Raw genomic sequence first — 13,138 nt, forward strand, 5'->3', positions numbered from 1 at the left:
CTGTGGTATGTCTATTTCTCTGATTCTATTTCTGGTGGCTAAGCATCTATTTTTCCTTGCCTAGACATGCTGTATTTTTGGAGAGGTTTCCCTGTCATCAGTATGAATATACTACCTAAAAGTAACATTTTGCTTAATACAATGCACAAAATCTTTTGCATGCTGTAGTCATGAAATGTTTTATGTAGAAATAATTTAAATAATACTTGTGATTTAAAAGTTTTCATCTTATTCTCTATTTTATTATAAGCATGAAGAACAAGAAGTACATAAACTTGGGTTTATTTTTATGCTTCTCTTTAGAATTCTTATTTTCAGATCTTTAAATATTATGTTTTAATTTTCATTAATGGTCTGAAATTATAGGATTTCTGTTTTGTTCATTAAATTAAAAAAACTCTTGTTCAAATTCTTCATGACAAATATTCTTAAGAGCTTAGAATTCTCCCAGTGAATTTACAGTTTAATGGAATATATATATATATATATATATATATATATATATATATATATGCACACACACATATACATACATCCATCTACATCTATGTCTACACCCATATCATCTACATCTACATGTACATGTATATATACATATATACACACACACTCATATATATAATTTGTGCTCTTGTTTTGTTTTGTTTTGTTTTTTGATACTCTGTATTTATATTTGAGATGCTATCCCTTTACCCCACCCTGCTTCCATATCCCCTTACCCTCCAGTTGCCTTCACAAAAGTGCACTCCCTTCTGATCCCCCTCTCCACCCAATGCCTTGTCATTTCCCTGCATTGGGAAAATGTGCCCTCTCTGGAACAAAAGCTTCTTCTCACATCGATGCCAGACACTACTATCTTCAGCTACATATGCAACTGGATCAGTGGGTCTCTCAAAGTGCTGAAAAAGGTTAATGTTTTACCACATGGGAGTTTTGGAGAACTTGGTTGGTTGCAACCAGTTGCAACCCCCTTCAGATCCTTAGGTCCTTTCTTTAGCTACCTTATTAGGATCCATGACTTCAGACTTATGGTTAGCTGCAAAGATGGTCAGCTGTATCTATATGACTCTAGCATAGTCCCTGAGGAGATTCTTTGTCTGGTTCCTGGCAGTAAGTGCTTATTTAGGACCAGCTATAGTGCTTAAATTTGGTGACTTTATATGTGGCAGATCCCCAGGTAAGGCAGCTTCTGAGTGATCATTTTTTCAATCCCTGTTCCTCTATTTGACCTTGCATTTCCTCCCATGAGAATTTTGTTCTCTTTTCTAAGAAGGACTAAGGCACCCCCATTTTGTCCTTCCTTCTTTTTGAGCTTCATAATGTATGATTTCTTTCTTGGATACTAGGTATTCAGAGCTTTCTGTGGCTAGTATCAGATTATCAGTGAGTGCATACCATGCGCGTTCTTTTGTGACTGGGTTACCTCACTCAGGATGACAGACTCTAGTTCCATCCATTTTGCCTACGAATTTCATGAAGTCATTTCTAATAGCTGAGTAGTATTCCATTGTGTAAATGTACCACACTTTCTGTATCCATTACTCTGTTGATGGACATCTGGGTTTATTACAGCTTCTGGCTATTATAAATAAGGCTTCTATGAACATGGTGGGGCATGTGTCATTGTTATATGTTTGAGCATCTTTGGGGTATATGCCTAGGAGTGATATAGCTGGGTCCTCAGGAAATACTATGACTAGTTTTCTGAGGAACCACCAGACTGATTTCCAGAGTGGTTGTACCAGCTAACAACCCCACCAACCAAGGAGGAGTGTTTCTCTTTCTTCACATCCTTGGTCACCTGTGTTTTTTATCTTAGTCATTCTGACTGGTATGAGGTGGAATCTCAAGTTTGTTTTGATTTGTATTTCCCTGATGAAGTTGAGCATTTCTTTAGGTGTTTCTTAGCCATGTTCCTCAGTTGAGAATTCTTTGTTTAGATCTGTACTCCATTTTTAAATAGGATTATTTAATTCTCTATAGTCTAGCTTTCTGAGTCCTTTGTATATATTTGATACTAGCCCTCTATCTGATGTAGAATTGTTAACGATCCTTTCCCAATCTGTAGGCTGCTGGTTTGTCTTCATAACAGTGTCCTTAGCCTTACACAAACATTGCAATCTCATTAGTTCCCATTTATCAATTCTTGATCTTAGAGTACAAGCCATTGGTGGTTTGTTCAGGAAAATTTCCATTGTGCCTATGTGTTCTAAGGTTTTCCCCACTTTCTCTTCTAACAGTTTCAGTTTACCTGGTTTTGTGTAGAGATCTTTGATTCATTTGCACTTGAGCTTTAAACAAGGAGATAGGAAAGGATCAATTTGCCTTCCACTAAATGCTGACTGCCAGTTGAACCAACACCATTCGTTGAAGAGGCTGTCCTTTTTCCATTGAATGTTTTTAACCCCTGTATCAAAGATCAAATGACCATAGTTGTGTGGGTTCATTTCTGGGTCCTCAGTTCTGTTCCATTGATCTACCTGCCTATCTCTGTACCAATATCATGCAGTTTTTATCACAACTGCTTTGTAATATACCTTGAGATAATAAATTGTGATTCCCCCACAAGTGTTTTTATTCTTGAGAATAGATTTCGCTATTCTAGGTTTTTTGTTATTCCAGAAAAATTTACAAAATGCTTTTTCCAAATCTAGATGAATGGATACAAAAATTGTGGTACATATACACAATGGAATACTACTCTGCCACCAGAAACAATGACTTAACCAAATTCTTAAGAAAATGGCTGCATCTAGAGAATATCATCCTGAGTGAGATAACCCAGTCACAAAAGAACAGACATAATATTCAGTCACTGATAGTGGGATGCTAACCCCAGAGGCTTGCACTCCCCCAGAAACAACTCACAGACTGTATGAAGTCCAAGAAATAAAGAAAACAAAACAAAACAAAAAAATATTTACAAAACAAGAAAACTTCAACTATTTCCATGTTACATTTTGTTTTACATGTACTTTAGCTCATTGTAACTATTAAGTTTTCAAGGCATACAATCAAACCTTGAAAAAAATCAAGTACTGACTAAAAAATATATCCATATAGTTTTATGTAAAAATTATGTTAAAATCTGAAAAAAGGTACTGACAAAAATGTATAATTTTAAGCAAAAAATGTTTAAAATCTGTACATTTATCTTTGTTTTGTAAAATAAAGTTGTTTTATAAAAAATGAGTTGGAATTTTGATGGGGATTGCATTGAATATGTAGATTGCTTTTTGGTAAGATGGCCATTTTTACAATGTTGATCCTGCCAATCCATGAGCATGGCAGATCTTTTCATCTTCTGATATCTTCTTCAATTTTCTTCATAAGAGTCTTGAAGTTCTTGTTATACAGTTCCTTTACTTGATTGGTTAGGGTCACCCAAAGGTATTTTATAGTCTCTGTGACTATTGTGAAGGGTGTTGATTCCCTAACTTCTTTCTCAGCCTGTTATCCATTGCATATAGGAAAGCGGTTAATTTTTTGAGTTAATTTTATATCCAGCCACTTTGCTGAAGTTGTTTATTAGTTGTAAAAGTTCTCTGGTGGGATTTTTCAGATCACTTAATATATTATCATATCATCTGCAAATAGTGATATTTTGGCTTATTCCTTTCTAATGTGAATCCTTTTGATTTTTTTTTAAATTTTCTAATTGCTCTGGCCAGGACTTCCAGTATTATATTGAATAGTTAGGGGGGCAGTGGGAAGCCTTGTCTAGTCCCTGATTTTAATGGGATTACTTCAAGTTTCTCTCCATTTAGTTTGGTGTTGGCTACTGATATGCTGTATATCAGTTTTACTGTGTTCAGGTATTGGCCTTGGATTTCTGATCTTTCCAAGACTTTTATCATGAAGGGGTGTTAAATTTTGTCAAATGCTTTCTCAGCATCTAGTGAGTGGATCATGTATTTGTTTTTATTTTTCCTTTGAGTTTGTTTATATGGTAGATTATGTTGATAGATTTCTGAATGTTGAACCACCCCTGCATCCCTTGGATAAAGCCTACTTGTTCATGCTGGATGATTGTTTTGATGTGTTCTTGGATTTGGTTTGCAAGAATTGTATTGAGTATTTATGCATGGACGTTCATGAGAGAAATTAGTCTGAAGTTTTCTTTCTTTATAGTGTTTATGTGTGGTAGAGTTATGAGAGTAATTGTGGCTTTGGAGATAAAGTTGTATAGTGTTCCTTCTGTTTCTATTTTGTGAAAAAGTTTGTAGACTATAGTTATTTGGTCTTCTATAGAAGTCTTATATAATTCCTCACTAAACTCATCTGGTCCTGGGCATTTTTTTTTCTTATTTGATTGAGAATTTCTTGATGACTGCTTCTATTTCTTTAGGTGTTATGGGACCATTGTTTATGTGATCCTCATTTAACTTTGATATCTGGTTATCTGTCTAGAAATTTTTCCATTTCTTCTAGATTTTCCCGTTTTGTTGAGTATAGAATTTTGTAATAAACCCTGACGATTTTTTAAATATCCGCAGTTTTGTAGTTATGTCTCCCCTTTCATATCTGATTTTATTAATTTTGCCCACTAGTTAGTCTGGCTAAAGACTTATCGATCCTGTGGATTTTTTTCAAAAAAAAAAAAAAATACAGCTCTTGGTTCTGTTGAGTCTTTGTATGGTTCTTTTGGTCTCTATTTGGTTGATTTCTGCTCTGAGTTATATTATTTTCTGCTGTCTACTCCTCTTGGGCATATCTGCTTCTTTTTGTTCTAGAGCTTTCAGCTGTGCTGTCAAGTTGCTAGTGTATGCTCTCTCCAGTTTCTTTTTGGATGCACTCAAAGCTATGAGTTTTGCTCTCAGTACTGCATCCCATAAGTTTGGGTGTGTAGTGGTGTCATTTAAAATAAATTCTAAAAAGTCATTGATTTTTTTCATTATTTCCTCCTTGAACAATCTATCATTGAGCAGAGCGTTGTTCACCTTCCATTTGTATATGGGCTTTTTGTTGTTATTAAAGATCGGTCTTTGTCCATGGTGATCTGATAGGATGCATGGGAGTATTTTGATCTTCCTGTATCTGTTGAAGCCTGTTTTGTGACTGACTATATGGACATTTTTGAGGAGGTACGATGAGGTGCTGAGAAGAAAGTATATTCTTTTGTTTTTGGATGAAATGTCCTGTAGATGTCTGTTAATTCCAATTGGTTCATAACCTCTGCTAGTTTTGATATGTCTCTGTTCAGTTTCTGTCTCAATGATCTGTCCATTCATCAATGAGTGGGGTGTTGAATCTCTGACTATTATTGTGTGTGCTGTAATATATGCCTTAAACTTTAGTAGGATTTCTTTTATAAATATGGATTCCCTTGTATTTGGAGCATAGATGTACAAGATTGAGAATTCATTTTGATAGATTTTAACTGTAATGTATAAAAAGTATTCTTTCTTATCTTTTTAATAAATTCTGTTTGAAAATCCATTTTGTTTGATATTAGAATAGCTACTGCAGCTTGTTTTCTGGGGTCATCTGCATGGAAGTTTTTTTCCCAGCCTTTTACTGTGAGGTAATATCTGTCACTGTCTTTGAGATGAGTTTCTATAGGCAGCAAAATCTGGATCCTGTTTCCGTATACAGTCTGATAGTCTGTGTGTTTTTTGTGAGGAATTGAGTCCATTCATGTTATGAGAAATCATAGAATAGTGATTCTTGTTTTCTGTTCTTTTTGTTGTTAGAGGTAGATTTATGTTTGTGTGCTTTTCTTCATTTGCTTTCCTTGCATAATAATAATAATAATAATAATAATAATAATTATTATTATTATTATTATTATTTTCCTTTTCCCTGGGTGTAGTTTCTTTCCTTCTGCTGGATATTTCCATTTATTATCCTCAATAGGGCTGGGTTTGTGGTCAGATATTGTGTAAATTTAATTTTGTCCTGGAATATCTTGGTCTCTCCATCTATGGTGATTGAGAGTTTTGCTGAATATAGTAACCTAGGCTGGCATTTGTATTCTCTTAGGGTCTGTATGACATCTGTCCAGGATCTTCTAGCTTTCATAGTCTCTGTTGAGTAGTTATTTGTAATTCTGATTGGGCTGCCTTTATATGTTACTTGTCCTTTTTCCCTTACAGCTTTTAGGATATTTTCTGTTTCAAATATTCTGTGTTTTGACCATTTCTTTTCTGATTCAATTTATTTGGAATTTTGTAGGCTTCCTTTATGTTCATTGTTATCTTGTTGCTAAGGGCATGGGAATTTTCTTCTATGATTTTGTTGAAGATATTTACTGTGTCTTTTAGTTGATATTCTTTGCCCTCTTCTACACCTATTATCCTTAGGTTTGGTCTTTTCATTGTGTCCTGAATCTCCCAGATATTTTGGGTTAGGAGATTTTTGATTTTTGCATCTTCTCTGATTGTTTTGTCTCTCTTTTTTAAAATGTTATCTTAGGCCCCTGACATTCTCTCTTCCATCCCTTGTAGTCTGTTGGTGATGCTTACATCTGTGACTCTGATTTCTTTCCTTTTGGTTTTCCATCTCCAGGGTTTTTCTCTTTTTGTGTTTTCTTTATTGTTTCTATTTCTGTTTTCAATTCCTTTATCTGTTTGGTTGTGCTTTCCTGTAATTCTTTGAGTGATTTTTCCTGGTTCTCTTATAATTTTTTTAAGGGAATTATTTATGTGCTTCTCCAAGATGTCCATCATCATCATGAAGTATAATTTCAAGTCTGAGTCTTGTTTTTCTGGTGTGTTTGGCAATCCACTCCTTGTTGTGGTGGGAGAGCTTGGTTCTGATGTTGTCAGGTTGTCTTAGTTTCTATTTCCTAGGTTCTTTCACTTTCCTCTTGCAATCTTGTTATCTGTGATTATAGGTGATATTGTCTCTGACTGGAGTCTGTCTCTACTGTGATCTGAGGGCCTGTGGCCTAGGAAGAAAATTGCATCTGGGTGTTTGGCTCTTTGTAGGTAGACAGTGAGTTCTGACTGCAGTGGCTCTGTTCTGTTTCTGTGGACTCAGGTGGAAGAGCTCTTGGGAGGCTCTTCTGGGAGCTCAGCAGTGTGCAGGTGGGTCCTGAGTCTTGATGGTGTTCACTATACCCTCTTGTTGAGCCAGAAAGGACATGATCCCAGAGTATACCACTCTAGCTGTCCTCCAGAGGCTCCAGGCTATTTCTTCTGGGACAGCCTGAAAGGTGTATGGCAAGCTCTCTGTGGGCTCAGTCAGATGAACAATTGCAAGGCTGTTCAGGGGTCTCAGTCGTCTGTGGGAGGGCCCAATTCTTGATGGCAGCCGCCCGGCTCTATCACTGGACCAGGGAGAACTTGATCCCACAGTTCACCTTCCTGTCTTCTCAAGAGATCACCAGGTGTTCCCTTCCTGGACAACCTGTGAGGTTATGTGGCAGACTTAGGTCTAATTGTAGGCTCAGGTGGGAGAGCACTTGCAAGGCTTCTCTGCATGGGCAATGAGTCTTCTGTATCATGTTTTAAAGTATACAAACTCCTTCTGCTTAAGATTAAAAGCATTCCTGCTGCTCTTCTGAGCTCCAAAAGACCTGTGCATGGGCGGGGCCTTCAGCTTAGGATGGAAAGTGTGCCTGCTGCTCTTCCTGAGCTCCCAGGGACACTTGCATGGGCGGTCCACCCATCCCAATGTAACTGGGCTAGGTCTGGTCTTTGGCTGGAAGTGTGCACCCCCATTCAGTTCTGCTGCTTGAACTGAGAGAGTTCTGTATAGCTTTTCCCGAGACATGGGCAGAAGAAGTTGACTCACTCTTCTACTTAGGATAAGAAGCATTCCTGCCACTCGTCAGAGCTCCCAGGGACCTATGTGGGGGTGGGCCACCTGTCCAAATGCAGCTGGGCAGGGTCTGGCCATGGTCTGGAAGTCTTGTGCTGTCTTTTAACCTCAGTTGCTAAGAATATAGTGGAAATTGCTAATTCTGTTTTTTTTCCCTTGTCATGAAGTTGTATAATTTTTCTTATTAACATTCTTAGTATAGTTTTAAAAAATTGATCACAATTTAAGTTGTTTTGTGTTTATTTATATACTTCATTTCAAAATTATCCAACTACTTTCTGGATATAAAATTCTTACAAAAAAGGCCAGCAAGCAATGCAAGTATAAAGATATATTGCGACCAAGAACAGCGGAGATCCAGGGATGTAGGCCTGGTGAGACTGCGCATCAAGTATCCAGGACTCAGAGAGGTCTGGGCTGAACACAAGGACACTGTGACACCCTGATTGGTTCAGGTAAGCAGGAACTCTGCCATAGGGACTCGGTTTCCAACTGGAGGGCCTGTGGGAATGGACCAAATGCTCAGGCAATTTGCCACCAGGAACAGCAGAGATCCAGGGACACAGGCCAGGAACATGGGAAAGATGGGAACCAATCACTGACAACAAGACCACATATAATCACAGACAACCCGATGGCAAGAGGAAAGCGAAAGTACTTACAAAATGGAAACCAACACAACCTGGCAACATCAGAACTCAGCTCTCCCATCACAGAAAACAGTGGAATGCCAAACACTCCACAAAAAGAAGACTCAGGCCTGAAATCACAGCTCAAGATGATGATGGAGATTCTTAAACAAGAACAGGAAAAAAAGCATAAAGAAATAAAGGCTTTTAAAGAGGAAACACAAAAAACACTCAAAGAAATCAAAGAACTAGAGGAAAACAGAAGCAGAGACGAAGGAATTTAAGAAGGAAATGAAAATGGAAATGGAAACAATAAAGAAAATACTAAAAGAGACAACCCTGAATGTGGAAAATCAAAAAAAAAAAAAAAAAAAAAAAAAAAAAAGGCCAGGCGATCCAGGACACAGTGAGAAGACCAAACCTAAGGATAATAGGAATAGAAGAGGGTGAAAATATCAACTACGAGGCACAGTAAATATCGTCAACAAAATTGTAGAAGAAAACTTCCCTACTCTTAAGAATGAGATGACCATGAACATAAAAGAAGCCTACAGAACTCCAAATAGAGTGGACCAGAAAATAAATTTCTCCCAATGCATAATAGTCAAAACGCCAAGTACCCAAAGCCAAGAGAGAATACTCAAAGCAGTAAGGGAAAAATGTCATGTAACATATAAAGGCAGACTAATCAGAATAACACCTGACTTCTCAACAGAGACTATGAAAGCTAAAAGATTCTGGACAAACATAATGCAGACCCTTAAAGGACACAAGTGTCAGCCCAAGCTGCTACCCAGCAAAACTCTCAATCTGATAGATGGAGAGACCATGATATTCAAGGACAAAATTAAATTTACACAATATCTGACTACAAACCCAGCACTACAATGAATTATAGGTGGAAAACCCAATACAAGGAGGGAAACTACATCTTAGTAAAACAAAAAATACCTATGCAAGAAAACCAGAAGAAGAAAGACACAGAGGCACAATTCGACCTCTAAAAGCAAAAATATCAGGAAATAGCAACCACTATTCCTTAATATCTGTTAACATAAATTGACTCAATTCTCCAATAAAAAGACATAGGCATTCAGACTGGATACATAAACAGAATCCAGCATTTTGCTGCATACAAAAAACTCATCTCAGAGACAAAGACAGATACTATCTCAGAGTAAAAGGTTGGGAAAAACCCTTTGAAGCAAACAGCCCCAAGAAGCAAGCTGGAGTAGCCATTCTAATATTGAATGAAGTAGATTTTCAACCAAAAGTTGTTTAAAAAGATAAGGAAGGACACTGTTAACTCATTACAGGGAAAATTTATCATGAGGAACTTTCAATTCTTAACATATATGCTCCAAATACAAGAGAAACCATATTCACAAAAGAAATCCTACTAAAGCTCTAAAAATACATTGCACCCTACCCAATAATAGTGGGAGACCTCAACACCCCACTCTCATCAATGGACAGACCATAGAAACAGAAACTGAACAAGGACACATTGAAACTAGCAGAGATTATAAACCAATTGGTATTGATAGACATCTACAGAACATTTCAGCCTAAAACAAAAGAATACACCTTTTTCTCAGCACCTCACAACACCTTCTCCAAATACTGACCATATAATCGGCCACAAAACAAGCCTTAATAGATATAAGAAAATTAAAATACCGTCATGTGTTCTATCAGATCACCATGGACTAAGGCTGGTCTTTAATAATATCAAAGACAACAAAAAGCCTATATACACAAACTAAACAATGCTCTAATAAATGATAGCATGGACAAAGAAGAAATAAAGAAAGAAATTAAGGATTTTATAGCATTCAATGAAAACGAAAACAGAGTGGGCCTGAGAAGAGTGGGGGGAAGTGGCGGCCTTGGGAAGATGCTGGAGACCTAGGATTGCCTCGCTGGGCAGGACCTGAGTAGTGAGTGGAGAAAGCGGGTGGGAGGCGAGGTCGATGTATGTGGCCGGAGCGGACGGTGCAGATTATGAGTTGGCCTAAAAGGCTGCTCTTTGGCGTAAATTGCAGTCGATTAGGGATCGTTGCTCAGACTCAAGTTAGACGTGAGTTCAGATAAGTGAGGCTGACATTGCTGCCTTGAAGAAGGGGAGAATGGATTTATCAGGAGTGAAAAAGAAGAGCTTGCTAGGAGTCAAAGAGAATAATAAAAAGTCCAGCACTAGGGCTCCTTCTCCTACCAAGCACAAGGACCGCTCTGATGAGAAGTCCAAGGATCGATCTAAAGATAAAGGGGCCACTAAAGAGTCAAGTGAGAAGGATCGTGGCAGAGATAAGACCAGGAAGAGAGGAAGTGCTTCAAGCGGAAGCAGCAGCACCAGATCTAGGCCCAGCTCAACCTCCAGCTCGGGCTCCAGCAGGAGCACAGGCTCAAGCAGTGGCTCTAGCTCTTCCTCTGCATCCAGCCGCTCAGGAAGCTCCAGCACATCCCGAAGTTCCAGTTCTAGCAGCTCTTCCGGCTCCAAAGCCCTTCGCAGCGCAGGCATGACAACATGTGGTGTTCCCGCTCCAAATCCAAACCACCTAAAAGAGATGAAAAAGAGAGGAAAAGGCGAAGCCTGTCACCTAAACCCACCAAAGTTCACATTGGGAGGCTCGCTAGGAATGTGACCAAGGATCATATCATGGAAATATTTTGTACTTACGGGAAAATTAAAATGACTGACATGCCTGTAGAAAGGATGCATCCTCATTTCTCCAAAGGCTATGCATATGTGGAATTTGAGAATCCAGATGAAGCAGAGAAGGCACTGAAACACATGGATGGAGGACAAATTGATGGCCAAGAGATCATGGCTACTGCTGTGTTGGCACCCTGGCCTCGGCCACCGCCTCAGCGATTCAGCCCTCCCAGGAGAATGCTTCCACCACCTCCCATGTGGTGTAAGTCACCCCCACGGATGAGGAGAAGGTCTCGATCCTCAAGACGAAGGTCTCCTATACATAGGAGGTCTCGATTTCCCGGCCGCCGCCGCCACAGGAGCCTTTCCAGCTCCAACTTTCCTGATAAACAGGAACATAGATTTGTACCTCTGTAACTTATGTTCCCCAGACTCAGTTTTGTCCTTTTCTCTAGCCAAGTGAGGATCTGTAAGGAAGGATCCCGTACCCTAGGGTAGGCTTTGGAAACAGCAGTTAAGAGATTTCCTCTGCGGGAGGGTTCTGTCTTGTAGAGATACTGTTGATTAAGGATGGTGCCTAGAGAGGTACCCTGTAGTTTTCTGGGTAGAAAGTTCACCCCTTCAGTTTCTTGATGTCTGTTTGGTAGCAGAACCAACTGGAACATGGCAGCACACCGTTTTCCACAGGTGACCTAGGTCCAGTCAGACAACCTGCTCAAGCCCTCTGTCGCTGTGTCACACCTGTGGAAAGGACCAAGCTGCTGTTCTGTTAGGCCTGACCACGCCCCCTGCTGAGTGCCCTTCAACTTCTAGGGTTAAGACTTTTGAAGGATTCCTCCATAAATGGTTGTCTTTTCTGTCCTGTGTCTCAGTTACTTTAAAATTGGTGAGCCAGTTCTACAGAGTCCTCGTGAAACCCCATTGTCGCCTGCCATTCATGGTGATGTTGCAGGTTAACCTTGGCAATGTGTGCACATTGCGTCCTTTTGCTTTTATTGTACAGTCAGTACTTATAAAATTTGTTTTGAGTTTTATAACTTTGTAGCATTTTAGACAAGGTTGTGTTTGTACTTGTGTAGTGTGAGAAAACTGTTGAATAAACGTAGGGTTAGAATGCAAAAAAAAAAAAAAAAAAAAAAAAAGGAAACGAAAACAGCATACCCAAACCTATGGGATGCAATGACACTGATAGTAGTACTGAGAGGAAAACTCATAGCTCTGAGTGCTTCCAAAAAGAAACTGGAGAGAGCATACATCAGCAACTTGACAGCACAGTTGAAAACTCTAGAACACAAGGAAGCAGATACACCAAAGAGGAGTAGATGGCAAAAAATAATCAAACACAGAGCAGAAATTGACCAAATAGAAAGAAAAAGAACCATTCAAATAATCAACAAAACCAAGAGTTGGTTCCTTGAGAAAATTAACAAGATTGATAAACCCTTAGCCAGACTAACTAGAGGGCAAAGAGAGAGTATCCACATTAACAAAATCAGAAAGGAAAGTGGAAACATAACAATTGAAACTGAGGAAATTCAAGAAATCATTAGATCCTACTTCAGAAGCCTATACTCAACAAAGCTGGAAAATCTGCAGGAAATGGATAAATTCCTAGACAGATACCAGATACTAAAGTTAAAACATGACCATGTAAACAATCTAAATAATCCCATAACACCTAAAGAAACAGAAGCAGTCATCAAAAGCCTCCCAACCAAAAAAAGCCCAGGTCCAGATGGGTTCAGTGCAGAATTTTATCAGACATTTATTGACGACCTAATGCCAATAATCTCCAAATTATTCCACAAAATAGAATCAGATGAAACACTACCTAACTCATTTTTGGTGGCCACATAACTCTTGTTCCTAAACCACACAAAGACCCTACAAAAAACTCTTTCTTCAGACCAATATCACTTATGAACATTGATGGAAAATTACTTAAGAAATCCTTGCAAACCGAATCCAAGAACACATCAGAATGATCATTCACCATGATCAAGTAAGCTTCATCCCTGGGATGCAGGGAAGGTTTAATATATGGAAATCCTTCAACATAATCCACCATATAAACAAACTCAAAGAAAAG

At 38.5% G+C, this 13,138-nt stretch overlaps 1 pseudogene across 1 annotated transcript; it reads left to right on the forward strand.

Annotated features, from left to right (window-relative positions):
- The first annotated feature begins 10,522 nt into the window (after positions 1–10,522).
- LOC308430317 (RNA-binding protein with serine-rich domain 1-like) lies at positions 10,523–11,466 on the forward strand (annotated as a pseudogene). Its single transcript has one exon. The product of its transcript is annotated as an RNA-binding protein with serine-rich domain 1-like (transcript).
- Positions 11,467–13,138: the final 1,672 nt, after the last annotated feature.

This window comes from Micromys minutus (assembly GCF_963924665.1).
Source record: "Micromys minutus genome assembly, chromosome: 15".
Lineage (NCBI taxonomy): Eukaryota > Metazoa > Chordata > Mammalia > Rodentia > Muridae > Micromys > Micromys minutus.